This window comes from Lissotriton helveticus, chromosome 12 (genome assembly GCF_964261635.1).
Source record: "Lissotriton helveticus chromosome 12, aLisHel1.1, whole genome shotgun sequence".
NCBI classification, from domain to species: domain Eukaryota; kingdom Metazoa; phylum Chordata; class Amphibia; order Caudata; family Salamandridae; genus Lissotriton; species Lissotriton helveticus.
Window position 1 is genome coordinate 42088810 of NC_136073.1, and position 20832 is coordinate 42109641.

Here is a 20832-nt window from a genome sequence, read left to right on the forward strand (position 1 = left end):
TTAACCCCTCCTTCCCAAGGAACCATACACCAGTACATAATCAGATGCAGAGCATGTGAATACAGAAAAGGATTCATGCTGCAATGCGGAATGTTTACTAACCCTTTGGGCTGCAAAATGACTCCTGGTAAGTAACCATTTTGTCATTCTTGGTAACCAAATGTTCGAGGCATATGGGCTGCAGACCACACCCTATTGCATTCGATCACCATCTGGTGGTGGGCCTGGATGATTACACTTTGTTGTTGTCTTTGAAGAGTCTTTGTCTGTTGGATAACTCCTCCCTTAGATCGTAGTGCGCATGGGCATCGACTCCATCTTCAGATTGTTTTTTTCCCGTCATCGGGCTCGGATATGTTCATCGTTTGGTCTCGTTACCGATCTCTTTTTTGAATTAATAGTCAATCATAATACAATCGGCATCGTCTTCGACAGTGATTCAGGTTACATGCTTCTAAGAAAGCCTTCGCTTCTCGATTCCAGCGTTCGTTGGGGCCGTCGGGCCCAACTGCGCCATTGGGCCTTTGGCTCATGGAAAGAACACCCTTCAAGAAGTGCTCTCTGTGTGGACACAAATTCCCTCACACCAATCTTCATGAGGTTTGCAATCTGTGCTTATCTCCAGAGCATGAGTCGAGACTGTGAGGCCTGTGCTTCGCTCCGGTCCAAGAAAAGCATCAGGGACCGTCTAGCTCGAAGAGTAATGGCGCAGTCATCTTCATCAACGAATGTATGTCCTTATTCCGCTGTTTTTCTCCCGCAGGGAATCACAACGCGGACGCGACCTCATTGTGATTCCGCATACCATTACTCCGCAAGTCGGAACAACGACTTGCGGAGGGGGGGCGCTGGATGTTGGTAATTCCAACTCCAGTCTGTGCGGACACTAGGGAAGGTGTTGGATTTGTACTGCAGTTCGGAAGTCATTGGCAGGGAGGAAGGGTTTAAGTTTCCTCAGGGTATTTATTTGGAAGTTCGCTCCCTTGGTTGCCTTGCTGATATGTTGCTGCATGTTGAGATTGGTGTCAAGTGTAATGCCTAAGGATTTTGCTGAGTCTACGATGGTGGGTTGGACATTGAGTGCAGTTAGGTCTTTAAGCCAGAGTTGTGTGGTAGAGATCTTGGTGGGAGGTGAGATAAGAAGGAACTCTGTTTTCAGAGCATTGAGTTTGAGAGGATTATCGGCAAGCCAGGATTGGGTGCTTCTGATCGTTGAGTTCAGGAGCAAAATGTCTTTGGGGGATTGTAATTTGAGATATAGTTGGGTATCATCAGTGTACATGTGAGTGTATATTGGACTCTTGTAACAAGGTGGTGAGGGGTTCCATGACTAGGTTGAACAAAGTTGGGGATAGGGAGGAACCTTGTGGGACGCCTAACGAAACAGGTATAGGCGAGGACATCAGGTTGTTACTCTTGAATTTCTGCGACCTGTTGTGTAGAAAGGAAGTGAACCATTTGAGGACTGTCCCAGATAGCCCCATTCTTGTGTTTAGTAGTTCGAGTAATTTCTCATGCTTAACGGTGTCAAAAGCTGAAGAGAGATCAAGAAGGATGAGGAGACGGGTATCGTTTTGATCTAACATTTGAAGGGCGTCGTCAATTATGTGAGTCATAGCCGTTTCAGTGCTGTGCCCCGCTCGGAAGCCTGATTGATGATAGACGATAGACGAGGCTCTGATCGAGGTAGACGCCGAAAGCAGAGGATTCAGCTTCTGGAGACTAGGATCAATCCGAAGAAGACTATCTTCCAGCTGGTCAACATGTCGTGAGTACAAGCGTCGACTCGTTCACCCCACCATACCGGGACAGGCTTCGGTTCCACCTCCACCTTCTGGTCCAGGTGCACACCGACCAAAACCTTCCGACGCCCGCCTTCTGGCTCGGCAGCGAAGAATATAAACAAGCATTTACAATGCAATGGTCTCGTCAATATTAAAGGTAGAGCTATTGGCATTGCTTATGACATTTTCTTTCTTTTTTTAAAACATAAATAAATGGTATTGTCATTTACAATGGCAATAGGTGAGCATTAGAGAGTAGTAGAGTATTCGCGGACACAGAGCCCAACACACACACAGAGCCCAACACGCACACAGAGCCCAACACGCACACAGAGCCCAACGCGCCCGCAGAGCCCAACGCGCCCGCAGAGCCCAACGCGCCCGCAGAGCCCAACGCGCCCGCAGAGCCCAACGCGCCCGCAGAGCCCAACGCGCCCGCAGAGCCCAACGCGCCCGCAGAGCCCAACGCGCCCGCAGAGCCCAACGCGCCCGCAGAGCCCAACGCGCCCGCAGAGCCCAACGCGCCCGCAGAGCCCAACGCGCCCGCAGAGCCCAACGCGCCCGCAGAGCCCAACGCGCCCGCAGAGCCCAACGCGCCCGCAGAGCCCAACGCGCCCGCAACACGCGCCCACAGAGCCCAACACATAACACACAACACGCGCCCACAGAGCCCAACGCGCGCCCACAGAGCCCAACACATAACACACAACACGCGCCCACAGAGCCCAACACATAACACACAACACGCGCCCACAGAGCCCAACGCGCGCCCACAACACGCGCCCACAGAGCCCAACACGCGCCCAAAACATGCGCCCACAGAGCCCAACACGCGCCCAAAACACGCGCCCACAGAGCCCAACACGCGCCCACAGAGCCCAACACACAACACACAACACGCGCCCACAGAGCCCAACACACAACACACAACACGCGCCCACAGAGCCCAACACATAACACACAACGCGCGCCCACAGAGCCCAACGCGCGCCCACAGAGCCCAACGCGCGCCCACAACACGCGCCCACAACACGCGCCCACAGAGCCCAACACGCGCCCACAACACGCGCCCAGAGCCCAACACGCGCCCACAGAGCCCAACACGCGCCCACAGAGCCCAACACGCGCCCACAGAGCCCAACACGCGCCCACAGAGCCCAACACGCGCCCACAGAGCCCAACACGCGCCCACAGAGCCCAACACGCGCCCACAGAGCCCAACACGCGCCCACAGAGCCCAACACGCGCCCACAGAGCCCAACACGCAACACACAACACGCGCCCACAGAGCCCAACACACAACACACAACACGCGCCCACAGAGCCCAACACACAACACGCGCCCACAGAGCCCCACACACACACACACACGCCCACAGAGCCCCACACACACACACACGCCCACAGAGCCCAACACACACACACACACACGCCCACAGAACCCAACACACACACACACACACACACACAGCCCAACACACACACACACACACACACAGCCCAACACACACACACACACACACACAGAGCCCAACACACACACACACACACAGAGCCCAACACACACACACACAGAGCCCAACACACACACACACACAGAGCCCAACACACACACACACAGAGCCCAACACACACACACACACAGAGCCCAACACACACACACACACAGAGCCCAACACACACACACACACACAGAGCCCAACACACACACACACACAGCCCAACACACACACACACACAGCCCAACACACACACACACACAGCCCAACACACACACACACACAGAGCCCAACACACACACACACACAGAGCCCAACACACACACAGAGCCCAACACACACACACACACAGAGCCCAACACACACACACACACACACACAGCCCAACACACACACACACACACAGCCCAACACACACACACACACACACACACACAGCCCAACACACACACACACAGCCCAACACACACACACACACACACACACACACAGCCCAACACACACACACACACGCCCACAGAGCCCAACACACACACGCCCACAGAGCCCAACACACACACGCCCACAGAGCCCAACACACACACGCCCACAGAGCCCAACACACACACACACACACACACACACACACACACACACACACACACACACACACACACACACACACACACACACACACACACACACACCTGGGCCCATGTATCCCTCCAAATAAATAATGCAGCTCCCGTGGGTTGTGGAACACAAACGTTAGTCACCTCAAATTGTCACAGCATTTCAAACATTTTTCCCCCCTAAAAACATACAAGCATTCGTTTCCCACTCCTGTTATTACGCATTCATGGTGTGTGCTGCGTATGGGTGGTATTTGCCAGGTTAATTAGCACGTGATTGTTTCCTCCTTATAATCCTCTCACCGTGGGACGAGGGGAAAGGGGTGTGAGGGCTCTCCTGTGGGAAAGCGGCTATCCCGAACAGCATCACTCAAAGGTGTCGCCCATACTGCAACACAGGCAGGTAGGGACTGCCGCCCATGTGCCAAGTGTGCTGTAACTGTGAAAGAACTCAGTCGCGTGCAGTGTGAATTACCTCAGCACCTGTCCCTCCCTGGGAAGGCCCAGCTAGCAGACACGGAGGAGAAAGCTGGCATCCGTCTGTTACGAAAACACCCCAAATCTTATTTTTTATAGATATTGCCCATAACACTTCTCAAACTAGTACCCTTAGCGTTCTTTCCAGACTTACCTGGCTTCAGCGGAGCCCCTTTTTTTGTAAGTAAAAAAAAAAGGACGTTTATATTTTAAGGTATAAAGATAATGTGAGCGTCCTCAAGAAACCAAATGCCCCCTCTGAGCCTCGTGGGCTCAAGAAACAACACTGCCAGCTGGGGGAGCGGCCCGCTGCCCACTGGGGCCGCTCTACGTTCAATATTGCTCGCAACCGTGGGAGTCCCTCTCAGGGTACTCTGAAGTGAAAAATGCCCCCAAATCACGGTGGAGCGGCCCACTGCCAAGTGGGGCCGCCAGAGACACCAACAGCAACGTAGGTGCAGCCCTCTGCAGAGCGGGGCTGCTAGGGTCAAGGCACCGGCGGGGTACGCGACCTCGCACCCCCCCCCCCCCCCTCCCCCAGGCGGCTTTCACTCACCGGCTTCCTGGACCTGCAGCGCGTATCCTTCCACCGCGGCTGGGGCAGGCACTGCCATTGTGCCTCGGGCCCCCTCCGCCTCACGGACACAGCTGCTGCGGGGCACTGAGCTCTCCTCCTCACCCGGGAGCCCCGACGCGGAACAGGCGGCTTCTGTGTCCCTGCTCCTTCTCCTCATGGCCGCAGGCGGGGCTCTACTGTAACATGGGAGCCCCGTGGACTTCACCTGCTCGCTCCCTGCCTCACTCCTCTGCCCAGGAGCGCGGGGTAGGCTCCTGTCCGCTACCGGTTTCTCTGCCCACTACTTCTGAGTCGTCGCAGGCAGTGCAGTGGCCCGGAGGGAGAAAAGTGGATTCCGGCAGCAATACGGGGTAGACACCCGGTAGATAAGGGATCAGCACGAGGTGAGCACCCGTATTTTAAGTAATAAAACTGGGCTAAGCACAATTTTAAAAGAAAGCACTCCTAAGCGCTAGGGGGGAACAAAAATGGCAGATAAGGGGGATTAGAGCGCTTTACACACTTCAACCGATTCATATGCAGGTCTGGCAGAAATGGCTGCCGCAAAGCTCCGAAATTTTCGGAATTGGGGGCGTGTTTTTTGGTGAGTGACAGATGACGTCACAGGTAGAAAGAACGCAAAAAACACGCCCCCGAATCCGAAAAAGACGGTGCTTGAACCGAGTGACGCCCCTCTCCAATGGCTGGCCAGCATTTACTAGGCCAGCCAATGGAGAAGAGGGGCGGGTTCCAAGCCCCCTCCAAGAAATCAAATCTCGGGCTCCGCCCACTGCTACGCAGTGCAACGGTCCCTTGACCTAAAAAGCCTCCAGTCGACTCGGGGCTCGAGTCAGTGTGTCGGTCCTGAAAAGCAGAAGGTCCTTAAGCCAAAATTAACGCCGGCACAAAGCATCCATCGGTGCCAAAAGCGGTCAAGCCGAAAGCAAGCTCGATACCGAAAGAGGATCCCAAGGCTATCGAACTGAAGACCACCGGGGTTCCGAAAAAAGTGGAACCAAAGCCTGATCCAGGACTGAAACCTACTTCGGCTCAGCGGGTCGATGAGTCCAGACGTACTCCGAGAACAAAAATTTCGGATACAAAGAAAAAACAAAATAAAGTCTTTGGAACCGAAGCCAAAATCTGCTCCAAAGACAATAGACACTGTAAAACCTAAGCATTTCGGCCCCATACCAGATAAATCGGCGTCGAATAAAGATTTTCCAGAAGAGCTTTTCCAACCTGACCCTAAGCAAAAGACTCTTCATATTAATCCTAAGACCGGACATGTCACTGCAGTGCCTGAAAAGAGGAAGATGGACTATCCTAAACTACCTCCAGTTCCTCTAAAAAAGCATGTTCAAACTACACCCATAAGGATTCCTTCACCAGAAGTAGAAATACCAATAGATATTTCTCCTGTACATTCAACATCTAGTACACCTAGTCTTATACCACAAAATGATGACAGTTACTCACAGGAGGTAGAAAGTGAACATCACATTGACAACATTAATGACCCATAAGATATTCCTGGGCCATCAGGTGACCCATGGGAAGATTATAATGCGCCAGATGCACAAGACGACTCATACCCTTCTAGACCATCTCCCCCAGGTGACACTATTGGGTTTATGCAGCTCAGTCATAGAGCAGCCACTTTCCATGGAGTGGACTTGCACACAGATCCAGTGGAAGAAGACTTCCTCATGGACACACTACTGTCGTCACAGAAGACCACAACCACACTACCAATACTTAGTGGAGTCGTGAGACATGCACCCGAAATATTTAAAGACCCCGTCAGAGCCAGGGTAATTAACCCCAGACTGGAAAAAGTGTAAAGCGTCTCCAACTGATCCTGCATATATTAAAGGACAATTGCCATTGGACTCATTAGTAGTGTCAAATGTGAGAGAGCTAACTCGCAGACAACAGGGGATTCTCCGCTTTTAGATGCTTCAGGGAAACGCACCATCTCACAAGCAGCCAATGTCTGGAGGATTGCTAACACTCAGGCTTTGTTAGCAAGATATGATAGAGCTTAATATGATGAGTTAGAATCACTCATGCAACACTTGCCAGAGCAATTTAAGACCAGGGCTTCTGACCTAATAAAGTAAGGCAAGGTCATTACAAATACCTACATACGATGTGCACTAGACCATGCAGACACAGCCTCTAGAGCAATAAATACAGGGGTGCTGTTGCATAGACATGCATGGCTACGCATCTTCGGGTTCAAATCAGAAGTACAAGCCAGTATCTTAAACCAACCATTTGACCAGCAACACCTTTTCGGTCCAACAGTCGATACCACACTAGAGAAGATGAAAAAAGATAGATACGGCAAAATCCATGGGAGCTTTACAAACGCAAGCCCATAGATCTTCCTTTCGTCGCTCCTCCTATAGAGGCGCCTCTAGGGGTTTCTAAACTGACAATGCCTCTTCTTACAAAGCGCCCAAACAAACCTCGCCCAGTATAGGATATTAGAGGAGGATATAGAGGAAACAACTATAAGGGCAGAGGTGGAGGCAACAACAATCGCAACGCCTCTACTCCCAAATAGTGACTTCCCTTCCATCCCCCCAGACCATTCCACTCCTGTCGGGGGGAGGTTACAACAGTTCCTACCTGCCTGGAACTCCATCACCACAGACAGGTGGGTAAGACAAATAATTCAGTCAGGTTATTGCCTGGAGCTCACTTCCATTCTTCCAACAATACCACCCAGACCACGTCCCATGTCACAGGAACACCTCATACTACTAAGACAAGAGGTGGCATCTCTACTGCAAAAGAATGCAATAGAACCAGTCCCAAAACACAGGAGTTTATACTCTATACTTTCTCATACCCAAAAAGGACGGGTCCCCATTCTAGATCTAAGGCCCCTAAACCTGTCCATACAATCAGGCCACTTTCATACGGTCACACTACAAAAGGTTCTACTGTTGCTAAAGTAAGGCGACTTCCTTGCCACATTAAATCTCAAGGACGCCTATTTCCACATTCCCATCCATCAATCGCACAGAAAGTACCTACGGTTCTTACTAGAAGGTCAACACTATCAATTCAAGGTACTCCCTTTCGGAGTAATTACAGCACCTTGAGTGTTCACAAAGTGTCTAGCAGTAGTAGCAGCAAACTTAAGAAGGGACAACATTCATGTCTTCCCATATCTGGACGACTGGTTAATAAAATCCAAGTCATATAATGTTGGACCCGGCCTCATGGCGTGGTCCTACCCCTCCCGCATGGCGGGCCCAGGACGACATTGGCCCTCCACCCAGCATCGGGCAGCCCTTTTGCCCGACACTGCACGCCCCAACATTGTTGGTCCGGTCACCAGCCCGAACCCCCACTACCGGCCTGGCTCCATCATGGGCCCCTCACGACCTAAGCACGAGGCCGCGCCCGACTCCATCTTGGGCCCACCACGTCCCAACCACGTGGCCTCAGCCCCGGCCCAGGTCCAGCGAAGCCCAGACATTGAGGCACCAAGAACCACCCAGGTCGTCGAGTGGCCACTCGACAGATCCCGGAGAAAAGGGAGTTTCGATGGCCCTCCAGCTGTTCCCGGACGCCTGGTTTCGATCGCCCTCCGGCCTCCCTGGGCGCTGGCTCCACCCCCCTGCTGGGGGTCTGGACACCATCCTCCCGGCCCCTCTGACCCCCAGGCGCGAGGGTCCGGACATCAAAGGACTCCAGTCCTATATCTGGGCCAGCCCCGGAGTAGGACGCCAGTTGTATCCTGGACTGGAAGCCCTGCTGACGCTGTCACGGCCGACACCAGAAGAACTCATTGCCTGTAACCTGAAGAGACCCTGAGAGCCTGCTGGCGCTGCCGCGGCCCACCTTTGCTGTACCATCCTAGGACCCTGCTGGCGCTGCCGCGGCTGAACCATCTTGAGAGCCTGCTGGCGCTGCCGCGGCTGAACCATCTTGAGAGCCTGCTGGCGCTGCCGCGGCTGAACTATCTTGGGAGCCTGCTGGCGCTGCCGCGGCCTCCTCTCCGTTAAGACCACCTGTCGAGTCCTGCTGCCGCGGCTCGACCTCTCGGAACCCCCGGCTCGAGGATTGAGAGCTGTGCGCAGGGTATCCCTTCCTGTATCCATACCGAGACTGTCCCGCTACCCTGTCCCTTTTACGAGACTCTACAGATCCCTCGATCTGCCTGTATATACCGCTGAGACCCAGCAACTTTTATTCTTGATAAAGCCTAAGAACTTAACCTCTTGTGTGGTGTCCGTTTGTAGTGTTGTGGTTACCCTGCTGCCCGATCCTAGGAGAGGACCCTCACCCAGGAGGCCTCTCGATAACGCTCGGCTACTTCTCGACGGAGGGGTGGACCTAGGGGTGGTCAGACATCTTCTGCCTCCCCCGGGATCGCCTTTCTAACATTGGTGGCAAGCGATGGGATCCGAGCCGACGCAGATCGTACAGAGGGTGATTCACTCACTACCGAGAAAAACACACTACGACCATGACTACGCAAGAGACAAGACCGACTACGGAATTCCAGAAAGAAAAAATGGAAGATTACAGTCACAAAGAATTAAAACAATTCTGCAAAGATCTGGGCATCGCTACCACTGGGTTAAGCACCAAGGAAGACTTTAAATCAGCCCTACAAGCATGGGTGGACGCCGATGAGACACCACCCCGGAATGAAGACCACCCGGGCCCGAGCGGACGCCCGGAGACCGACACGACCCCAGCGGGGGAGAGACCCGCCAATCCAGGCACGAGCCCCCACGAAGACGCCCGAGAGCGAGAGAGGAACCGGCTCCACGAGTTGGAGCTCGCCCGACTCCGGTTGGATGGAGAACTACAGCTGGAGGAAAGGAAAATCGCACTCTAGCAACTACGGCTAGAAGGAGACCTGGAAGAGAAGACAAGACAAAGAGACCTCGATGAAAAGAGACTCGTGCTCGAGCATGAGCGCGGCCTAAAAGAACTAGAACTCAAGGCCAAAACAAATGATGCCAACGCCTCCGGGGGCAAGACCTCGCCCCCGCCATTGGACACAAAGGTGCACATACCCAAGGATGTCGTCAAGGAAAATTACAAGAACGACGACATCCAACAGTGGTTCAAAGCCTACGAGGTCGCCATGACCGCCCATAGAGTACCCCTCAAGGACTGGGGCGCCGGCCTGTGGGGGAAGTTCGTCAATGAGGGGAGAGACGCCCTGCTAGAGCTCCCCGACGCCGAGATGACCTCTACGAGCACATGAAAACCGCTCTCCTCACTCGCTATGGACTCACCCCCGAGATGTACCGGCAGCGATTCCGAGACTGTAAAAAAATCCCCGGTACCACTTGGGTGGAATACGTGAACTTTTACAGCAGAGCCTTCGAGGGGTGGATCAAAGGCAGCAAGGTCACCACCTACCAGCAGTTGGTTGACCTCATTATATGGGAACATCTGTCCAACAACTGCTTCATCGAACTCCGGCAGCACCTCCTCGACAGCAAACTGACTGAGCCCCGAAAACTCGCTGTCGAGGCGGATAGATGGGTGAGCACCCGAGTCCCCCGGAGTCCGATGGGAGACTACGGCAGGGGATCCCCGGGGATCCACCGACCACGGGGCGGCGGAGGAGGCCAGAGCAGGGGACGAGACACCCCCACGGGGTCCTCCCCTACCTCCACTTCACCAGCCCTGGGCTGAAGGGGGGTTCCCCTAGCCCGACCCGGGCCCCACCCGAATGTAACGTGCCACAGATGCCAGCGACAGGGTCACTACGCGAATGACCCCCTCTGCCCGATGAACCAGCGACCCGGCACCACCGGTCCTCCCAACCGCCAGATCGCGGCCGCCGCCCTGGGGGAAGAAAGAGGCGAGGAAGAAGACAACGACCACGAACAGGCCGAGTGGGAGCCCGCCGCCATGATCTTGGCATGCCTGGGTGATCGAGACATGGTCCCCCGAGACCCAATTCCAGACAACACCCAGATATATCGCCAATGGGTCACCATCAACGGCCGCCAGGCCGAAGCCCTCCGAGACACTGGAGCCAGCGTAACAGCGGTCCGACCCCACGTGGTGACCCCAGAGCAAATTCTCCCCAACATCATGTGCCCGGTGCGGACGGCGGACAACTCCGAGAGTTTGTGCCAGATGGCCCGCATCCCCTTCGAATGGGGAGGGGTGTCGGGTATGCTGAAGGTGACCGTCCGGGACGATACCCCCATGGACTGCCTCCTCGGGAACGACCTGGAAAGTTCCCCCTGGGCCAGCGTCGAGCGGAGAGAGCATCTGGGAATGCTAGGCCTTCCAGAGTGGGTCTGTGCAAACACCCGCTCCATGTCCGCCCGAGCTTTCGACCCACCGGAGGATGCTCCGACCGAGGAACCAGAGTGGCCCGCACCGCCACCGGCCGCCGTCCCCGAGGACGCCGACCCTGAACCTGGCCCCCAGGGGCCCAACCATGAAGACCTCACCGAGCTTGGCCACCTTCCAGAACTAGCTCAATGGCGCCAAGAAGGTGGCCCCACCCGCGAACAATTCCGGCAGGAACAGAAAACCTGTCCCTCCCTCGAGGGAATCCGACAACAAGCCGCCACTCAAGCCGCGGGAGGCCCCTCGGGGTCCCACTGGGTCTATTGGGACCACGACCTTCTCTACAGCGAGCATAAAGTTTATGAACTAGGGGCCAGCCGAGTACTGGTCGTTCCCCTCCGTTTCAGAGACTTCCTCTTGAACTTGGCCCACGACGTGCCCCATGCCGGGCACCTGGGGCAGGATAAAACTTACAGCCGCCTGGTGACCCATTTTTACTGGCCGAAGATGCGCAACAATGTGCACAACCACTGCCGATCCTGTCCGACGTGTCAAGCCAGCGGGAAGAGCGGGGGAAGAGTCAAGGCCCCACTCCAGCCCTTTCCTGTGGTCACCACCCCCTTCGAGAGAGTGGGGATCGACATCGTGGGGCCCTTGGACCCCCGCACCTCTCAGGGGCACCGCTTCATCCTCGTTCTGGTGGACCATGCCAACGCTATCCTGAGGCCATTCCCCTCTGAACCATCACGGCCCCAGTAGTAGGCCGAGCCCTGATGGGATCTTCTCCAGAGTCGGCTTCCCCCGAGAAGTCGTGAGTGATCGGGGTACAAACTTTATCTCCAAGCATATGCGATCCCTGTGGCAACAGTGCGGGCTCACATATAAGTTCACCACCCCGTATCACCCCCAAGGAAATGGACTTGTAGAACGGTTTAACCGAACACTGAAGGGGATGATCAAAGGCTTAGACGAGCCACTACGACGCAGATGGGACGTCCTGCTGCCCTGCCTCCTGTTTGCGTATCGAGAGGTACCCCAGAAGTCCCTGGGGTTCAGCCCCTTCGAACTATTGTATGGGCACCCGATCCGAGGCCCCCTCAGCCTGGTCAAAGAAGGCTGGGAGACGGCTGTCCGGGGTGCCCCACCAGATGTCTACCAGTACCTCCTGACACTGCGCAACCAGACTCGGAAGTTCCGGGAACTTGCCGAGGCCAACCTCGAGGCCAGTCAGGAGGAGATGAAACGCTGGTATGACCAGAACGCCTCATCCATCGAATTCGAGCTGGGCCAGCAACTCTGGGTCATGTCCCCGGTTGAACCTTGCGCCCTCCAGGACAAATGGACGGGGCCCTTCAAAGTGGTGGAGCGCAAGATCCCCGTCACTTACCTGGTGGACCTGGAATCCCCCCGGAACCCCCTCCGGGTTCTGCACGCTAACCGGCTCAAGCCACACTTCGCCCGCACTGAACTAAGTGTGCTGCTAGCGACCGATGACGGAGCTGAAGACTACTCCGAACCCGTACCAGATCTCATGAGCATCACCGAGAAAGACGGCTCCATCGACGGGGTCACACTCTCCTCTACCCTGACCCCAGAACAGCACCAAGACTGCCGGGAGCTGCTGGGGCAATTTGCAGACCTATTTTCCCTCACCCCTGGAGTCACCCGGTGGTGTGTCCACGATGTGGACACCGGAGACAACCCGCCTGTAAGACACCGAGCTTTCCGAGTGCCCGACCGCGTTCGGGCCTGCATTCAATCCGAAGTCGCCAAGATGCTAGCTCTGGGGGTAGTCAAACCCTCCGACAGTCCCTGGGCCAGTCCTGTTGTCCTGGTCCCTAAAGCCACCGTCCCTGGCACCCCCCCGGAGCTCCGGTTCTGTGTTGACTACCGGGGACTGAATGCAGTCACCCGGACCGACGCCCATCCCATCCCCCGGGCGGATGAACTGATCGATCGCCTGGGGGCCGCCAAATATCTCAGCATCTTCGACCTCACGGCGGGGTATTGGCAGATCGGCCTCACCCCTGGAGCACAAGAGCGATCGGCCTTCTCGACCCCTGATGGCCACTACCACTTCAAAGTGATGCCCTTCGGCATGAAAAACGCCCCGGCCACCTTCCAGAGACTCGTGAACCGGGTACTGGCCGGACTAGAAGAATTCAGTGCCGCCTATCTAGACGACACTGCGGTGTACAGCCGCCACTGGGGTGAGCACCTGACCCACCTCCGGGTGGTCCTGTCGGCCCTCCGACGGGCCGGACTAACAATAGCCAGCAAGTGCCAGATCGGCCAAGGGTCCGTGACGTATCTGGGACACCAAGTGGGGAGCGGCCTGGTGGCTCCCCTCTAGCCAAAGATTGACGCCATCCGGGCCTGGGAGCCCCCGATCACCCAAACAGCCGTCCGAGCCTTCTTGGGGCTCACAGGATACTATCGGCGCTTCATAAAAGACTATGGAAGCATTGTGGGGCCCCTCACAGAACTGACCTCCAAGAGGCTACCCCAGAAGGTGAGCTGGACCCCAGAAGGTGAGCTGGACCCCAGAGTGCCAAACAGCCTTCGAGGCTCTAAAGACTGCCATGTGCACCGCCCTTTGTGCTCCAGGCCCCCGACTACAGCCGAGAGTTTTTGGTCCAAACCGACGCCTCGGAGCACGGCATTGGGGCGGTCCTCTCACAAGTGAACCCTGAGGGGATCGACCTTCCCATTGCCTTCATCAGCCGGCGGCTGCTGGCCAGAGAACAGCGCTGGAGCACCATCGAGAGGGAAGCATTCGCCGTCGTGTGGGCACTAAAGAAGCTCCGGCCCTACCTCTTCGGCACCCACTTCACTTCCAGACCGACCACCGGCCCCTGCGGTGGTTGATGCAGATGCGGGGAGAAAACCCGAAACTGTTGCGATGGTCCATCTCCCTGCAAGGGATGGACTTCACGGTGGAGCATCGCCCCGGCAACGACCACGCCAATGCTGACGGCCTGTCCCGATACTTCCGCCTCGGCGAGGAGAATCCCCAAGAAGATGGGTGACTCTCCCCTGCCTTCAGCTGGGGGGGACGCGTGTTGGACCCGGCCTCATGGCGTGGTCCTACCCCTCCCGCATGGCGGGCCCAGGACGACATCGGCCCTCCACCCAGCATCGGGCAGCCCTTTTGCCCGACACTGCACGCCCCAACATTGTTGGTCCGGTCACCATCCCGGACCCCCACTACCAGCCTGGCTCCATCATGGGCCCCTCACGACCTAAGCACGCGCCGCGCCCGACTCCATCTTGGGCCCACCACGTCCCGACCACGTGGCCTCGGCCCAGGTCCAGCGAAGCCCAGACATTGAGGCACCATAATCCACCCAGGTGGTCGAGTGGCCACTCGACAGATCCCGGAGAAAAGGGAGTTTCGATGGCCCTCCAGCCGTCCCCGGACGCCTAGTTTCAATCGCCCTCCGGCCTCCCTGGGCGCTGGCTCCACCCCCCTGCTGGGTGTCTGGACACCATCCTCCCAGCCCCTCTGACCCCCAGGCGCGAGGGTCCGGACATCAAAGGACTCCAGTCCTATATCTGGGCCAGCCCCGGAGTAGGACGCCAGTTGTATCCTGGACTGGAAGCCCTGCTGACGCTGTCACGGCCGACACCAGAAGAACTCATTGCCTGTAACCTGAAGAGACCATGAGAGCCTGCTGGCGCTGCCGCAGCCCACCTTTGCTGTACCATCCTAGGAGCCTGCTGGCGCTGCCGCGGCTGAACCATCTTGAGAGCCTGCTGGCGCTGCCGCGGCTGAACCATCTTGAGAGCCTGCTGGCGCTGCCGCGGCTGAACCACCTGAGAGCCTGCTGGCGCTGCCGCGGCTGAACTATCTTGGGGGCCTGCTGGCGCTGCCGCGGCTGAACCCTCTTGAGCCTGCTGGCGCTGCTGCGGCCTCCTCTCCGTTAAGACCACCTGTCGAGTCCTGCTGGCGCTGCCGTGGCTCGACCTCTCGGAACCCCCGGCTCGAGGATTGAGAGCTGTGCGCAGGGTATCCCTTCCTGTATCCATACCGAGACTGTCCCGCTACCCTGTCCCTTTTACGAGACTCTACAGATCCCTCGATCTGCCTGTATATACCGCTGAGACCCAGCAACCTTTATTCTTGATAAAGCCTAAGAACTTATCCTCTTGTGTGGTGTCCGTTTGTAGTGTTGTGGTTACCCTGCTGCCCGATCCTAGGAGAGGACCCTCACCCAGGAGGCCTCTCGATAACGCTCGGCTACTTCTCGACGGAGGGGTGGACCTAGGGGTGGTCAGACATCTTCTGCCTCCCCCCGGATCGCCTTTCTAACATATAACCAATGTGTACAGCACACGCATCAAACAATCTGCCTGTTACACAAATTGGGATTCATGGTAAATCAAAAGAAGTCACATCTCCTACCGTCCCTGTCTCAGCAGTATCTAGGTGCCACAATAGATACCTCCAAGGCAATAGCATACCCCAACCCAACAAGACTACAGAGTATGCAGAATCTCATCAAAAGATTCCAGCCACAACACTCACTACCAGCTTGAGTGTACATGCAATTAATAGGAATGTTGGCATCTTGCATTTTCATAGTACCATACGCAAGACTACAAATGCGCCCCATACAAGTGTGCTTGGCAAGTCAGTGGAATCCGGCTCAGCAACAAATAACAGATCTGGTGTTGGTAGACGACCGGAGATATCGCTCTCTGCAATGGTGGTACACCAAAAACCTTTCCAAGGGCTGGCCGTTAATAGAACCTGTTCCACAAGTGATACTAACCACAGTCATTTCTCACAGGATGGGGAGCGCATTTACAAAGACACACAGTATAGGGTACATGGACACTGCAACAAAAACTACTCCACATAAATCATCTGGAGTTATTAGCGATTTTTCTAGCTCTAAAATAGTTTCAGCGTTACCTATCAAACAAAGCTGTACTAGTCCGTACGGACAATAGGACAGCCATGTACTAAATTCAAAAACAAGGAGGAACACTCCCTACAGCTCTCCCGGCTGGTACAGATCATATGGAGGTGGGCCATTCCTCACCATTTTTCTGTTAGCAGAACATCTACCAGGAGTTCACAATCAAGTTGCAGATCTGTTAAGTCGTCAAAGACAACAGATACACGAATGGGAACTTCATCAAGTTCTTCAGCCATTTTTTCACACGTGGGGTCAACCAGAGATAGATCTGTTTGCTACACACCACAACTCCGAATGCCCAAGCTTCGCCGCCAGATACCCACACCCATTATCCAAAGGCAATGCGATATGGATGAACTGGTCCAACAAATTTGCGTATGCTTTTCCACCTCTCCCACTGATTCCATTAGTGGTACGCAAGCTACAGCAACATTCTCACATTGATTCTCATAGCACCAACGTGGGCAAGACAACCGTGGTACACCACGCTACTAGAACTCTCAGTAGTACCACATCACAAACTAAAACTCTCCCCACGTCTACTGACACAGAACCATGGAGAGATCAAGCATCTGGACCCAATGCAGCTCTATATCGATTTGGCTCCTGAGGTCTTAGAATTTGGATACCTAAATGTAATGCCTGATTGCATGAATGTCATAAAGGAAGCAAGACGCCCCACCACTAGAGCATGTTATGCAGCAAAGTGGAAAAGGTTTGTTTTGTATTGTACAAATAACATCAACCCCTTAGATGTTTCCATACAAAACATCATATGCTACCTGTTACATCTGCAAAGATCTAATTTAGCGTACTCTTCAATCAGGTTACATCTTGCGGCTATAGCAGCATATCTTTAAAACAGACAAGATTTGTCATTGTTTAGAGTACCTGCAATCAAAGCGTTTATGGAAGGACTCAAAAGAATAATTCCTCCCAGAATACCACCCTCTTCAGTTTGGAATTTAAATATTGTTCTCACCAGACTTATGGGTCCTCCATTTGAACCATTACATAAGTGTGAATTACAGTTCCTTACATGGAAAGTTGCTTTTTTAGTAGCTGTTACCTCACTTAGAGTGAGAGAGATCCAGGATTTAACAATTCAAGAACCCTTCATACAACTTCATCACACTAAAGTGGTTCTAAAGACCAACCCAAAGTTTCTGCCAAAGGTCATTTCACCGTTCCACCTCAACCAATCTATTGAGTTGCCGGTATTTTTTCCCCAACCGCAAACAGTTGCGGAAAGAGCTCTACATACATTAGATGTAAAAAGAGCGCTTCTCTACTATATTGATAGGACAAAACCATTTCGTGAAACTAAACTGTTTGTGTCCTTGGCTCCTCCACATAAAGGCAATCCTGTTTCAAAATCAGGCATTGCAAGATGGATTGTTAAGTGCATCCAAATTTGTTACCAAAAAGCAAAACACACTTTATCCATTCCCCCTAGGGCTCATCTACCCGTAAGTTAGGGGCATCTATGGCATTCCTAGGAAACATACCATTAGATGACATCTGTAAAGCAGCTACATGGTCTACTCCACACACATTTACAAAACACTACTGTGCAGATGTGCAGGCAAAACAAGCAAGTGTGGGCCAGGCTGTACTCAAAACATTATTTCAAACTACTGCAACAGATGTGGGTGGTCGCTGCTAAGGGAGAAACTGCTGTGCAATCTATGCAATAGTGTGTGGTCTGCGGCCCATATGCCTCGAACGGAAAATGCTACTTACCAGTATGCATCTGTTCTTGGCATGTAGGGCTGCAGAACCACACACGCCCCCCTGCCTCCCCGGCTACCTGTATCTGTTCCAGTATTATCTTCTTTAGATACACAACACATGGTCATCTTTATCTGTAGTCAAACAACTCCATCATTTGCCCAATGACGAAAACAATCTAAAGTTGGAGTCGATGCCCATGCACACTACGATCTAAGGGAGGAGTCATCCAACAGACAAAGACTCTTCCAAGACAACAAAGTGTAATCATTCAGGCCCACCACCAGATGGTGATCTAATGCAATAGTGTGTGGTTCTGCAGCCCTACATGCCCAGAACAGATGCATACTGGTAAGTAGCATTTTCCTTCTGACGGATACTCCAGTATCTCGCAGACTCTCACCGCTCTCCTGCTTTGTGTTTAAAAAAAAAAACTAAATAAAATAAATGTAGAAACTTTAAACTTTCGGACTGGCATGAATATAAATCTGCCACATAACCTAGTGATTTCAATACCAGTAAACACAGGTTGCTTTTGAGTAGGTGGATATAAAATTTAATTTTCCCTGCATCTTGCTCTATTTTCCACTAGTTAACGTAAGTTTAATTGTACTGTTTTGTTCAGTTTGTATGTAAGGTAGATGTCTGTGTCTGCAGGTGTATTCTGGATGAAACGGTGTTCTCTATTGTGCTATCTTATTTAATTTGTTTCATTTAGGCGCCTCTGCCTACTGTCTTGCTGTGATACTCCAAGCGTAACACTGATAGCTGCAATTTGGAATAGTTAGCCAACAGTGGGTGAGAAAGTATCCTCAAACCGATGCAGAATGTCTAGGACCAGTTGGTTTATTGAGCTCCACTACATCATACCCATCGAACAGGGAGGTTGATCAAATAACTATATCTATTGGAGGTTCAGCTTTATATTTGCCATATGTAACAAAGGACTGCAAACTATTTTCTATGTAGCTCCATTTAAATTAATTTCATGCATATCTTTAATTTTTGTATTTCTCTTAGATTTTCAGTGTTAAACGCGTCTTTTAATACAAATTTGCATTGTGAGTTGCCTTGGAATACGAGACCCAGGTAAGTGCCTCAATCTAGATGCTGACAATTATTTAAACAATGAGTCTTATCAAATGTTTTTTTTAACATATCACAATTTATATTGGGTTGCATTTATTTTTTAGATACGCTACTATCGATCTTAGTGGTATAATAAAACAGCCTCTACGTACCCCTTCCTTCCCAAGATAGTTTTACTGTACTTTGCGACTCCAAGGTGAAGTGTAAATGGATTTATTGATCTATAAAATCATTCCTTTCAAAAATCTAGTTGGGTGAAAGTAGGTATCAGACATGACTGAGCGGGTAGAATGTCGACACTCCTGTGGCAGCGCCAGTCCTCAATGCTTGAGTATCTCAGGACTAAGTGCCCATTACCTCTGTTGTGCCTTGAATGAAGCCATCATGGAGGTCATCTGCTTACTGGATTGAGGTCAAGCCGCTCTTCCTATTCATCTTGCCTTCTTTCCAACATGTCCCCACCTTTGGAAGAACGGTTGAAGAACTTGCGGGTGAAGTTCCCACTCGTGCATCGCCAGATGGATAGTTAGATGCATACAAATTGACCAAAAAGCAAAACGCACGTTAACAATTCTTCCAAAAGCCCACTCAAGAAAGATAGGTGCTTCAATGGCGTTCTTAGGGAACATCCCTTTAGATGACCTATGCAGAGCAGCTACATGGCTTACACCGCACACATTCACAAAACGTTATTGTGTAGATGTGCAAACTAAACTAGCCACTGTGAGCCAACTGTTTTAAAAACACTGTTTCAAACAACTGCAACAGATACTGGTGGTCGCCGCTAGGTGTGGGTACTGCTATATGTTATGTTATGTTATGTTAATTTCGATTTATATAGCGCCAAATCACCGACAGGTCTCTTAGCGCTTGCTTTGGGAACCCGTCCTGGCTTTCCCTGCGAGATTACCCCTACTGGGTATCCCCAAGGTGAAGACCAGGCATCCCGCCACGGGGGGCCGTAGTGGAGATTAAGCAAGCTATTGCCCAGAGCTGCAGAGTGTGAACCCATGATTCAAGTAGGCACCGAGGCGAGAATTATCGAGTCCGTGGACATTTTGGGCTCAATCTATGCATAGTGTAATCTGCAGCTCATATGTCTCGAACGGAAAATGCTACTTACCAGTATGCATCTGTTCTTGGCATGTAGAGCTGCAGAGTTACACACGCCCACACGCCTCCCCGGCTACCTTTATCTGTTCCAGTATTATCTTAATTAGATACAAATTACATGGACATCACTGCTTCTTGTACAGCTCCATCACTTCCCTACTGGCGAAAAACAATCTGGGGGTGGAGCCGATGCCCATGCGCAGTATCATCCTAAGGAGGAGTCACCTATCCCGTGACTCCGAAAGACTTTTCTACAACAAAACAAACTGCAAACATCCGGGCCCAACATTAGGTGGCCATCTATGCATAGTGTGTAACTCTGCAGCTCTACATGCCAAGAACAGATGCATACTGGTAAGTAGCATTTTCCTTATTCACTGTGATATATGCTGTGGGCTTAGTATAAAAGAGTTTGATCATCCAGTTAAACAGTATGTGTGGTAACCCAATCTGTTGCAGTACCATGAATGGATAGTCCATTAGACAGTCGAATGCCTTAGCTGCGTCAATGAGCACAGTCACAGCTTCTAATTCAGGGTTTAGCTGTTGTAGATGCGCAAATATGGTACAGATGTTATGTGCCGTTGAAAGAGTTGGTATGAAGCCGGATTTATCCGGTAGGACAATTGTCTGCATGAGGTGTTGCAGCCTAGTGGCAGTGATCTTAGCCAGTATCTTTGCATCCGTATTTATGAGGGATAGTGGTCTATACAATTCGCCTTGCTCCGGAGCTTTATCTGGTTTCAATAACACCAC

At 52.8% G+C, this 20832-nt stretch overlaps 1 protein-coding gene across 1 annotated transcript in view; it reads left to right on the plus strand.

The window, feature by feature from the left end:
• The window catches only part of GIGYF1 (GRB10 interacting GYF protein 1), a 1662840-nt gene that overhangs the window by 205711 nt on the left and 1436297 nt on the right, over window positions 1–20832 (plus strand). The window contains exon 3 of the mRNA XM_078668650.1: window positions 18895–18963. The gene's annotated coding sequence lies outside the window, so the exon portion shown is untranslated. The remainder of the gene's footprint in view (window positions 1–18894; window positions 18964–20832) is intronic.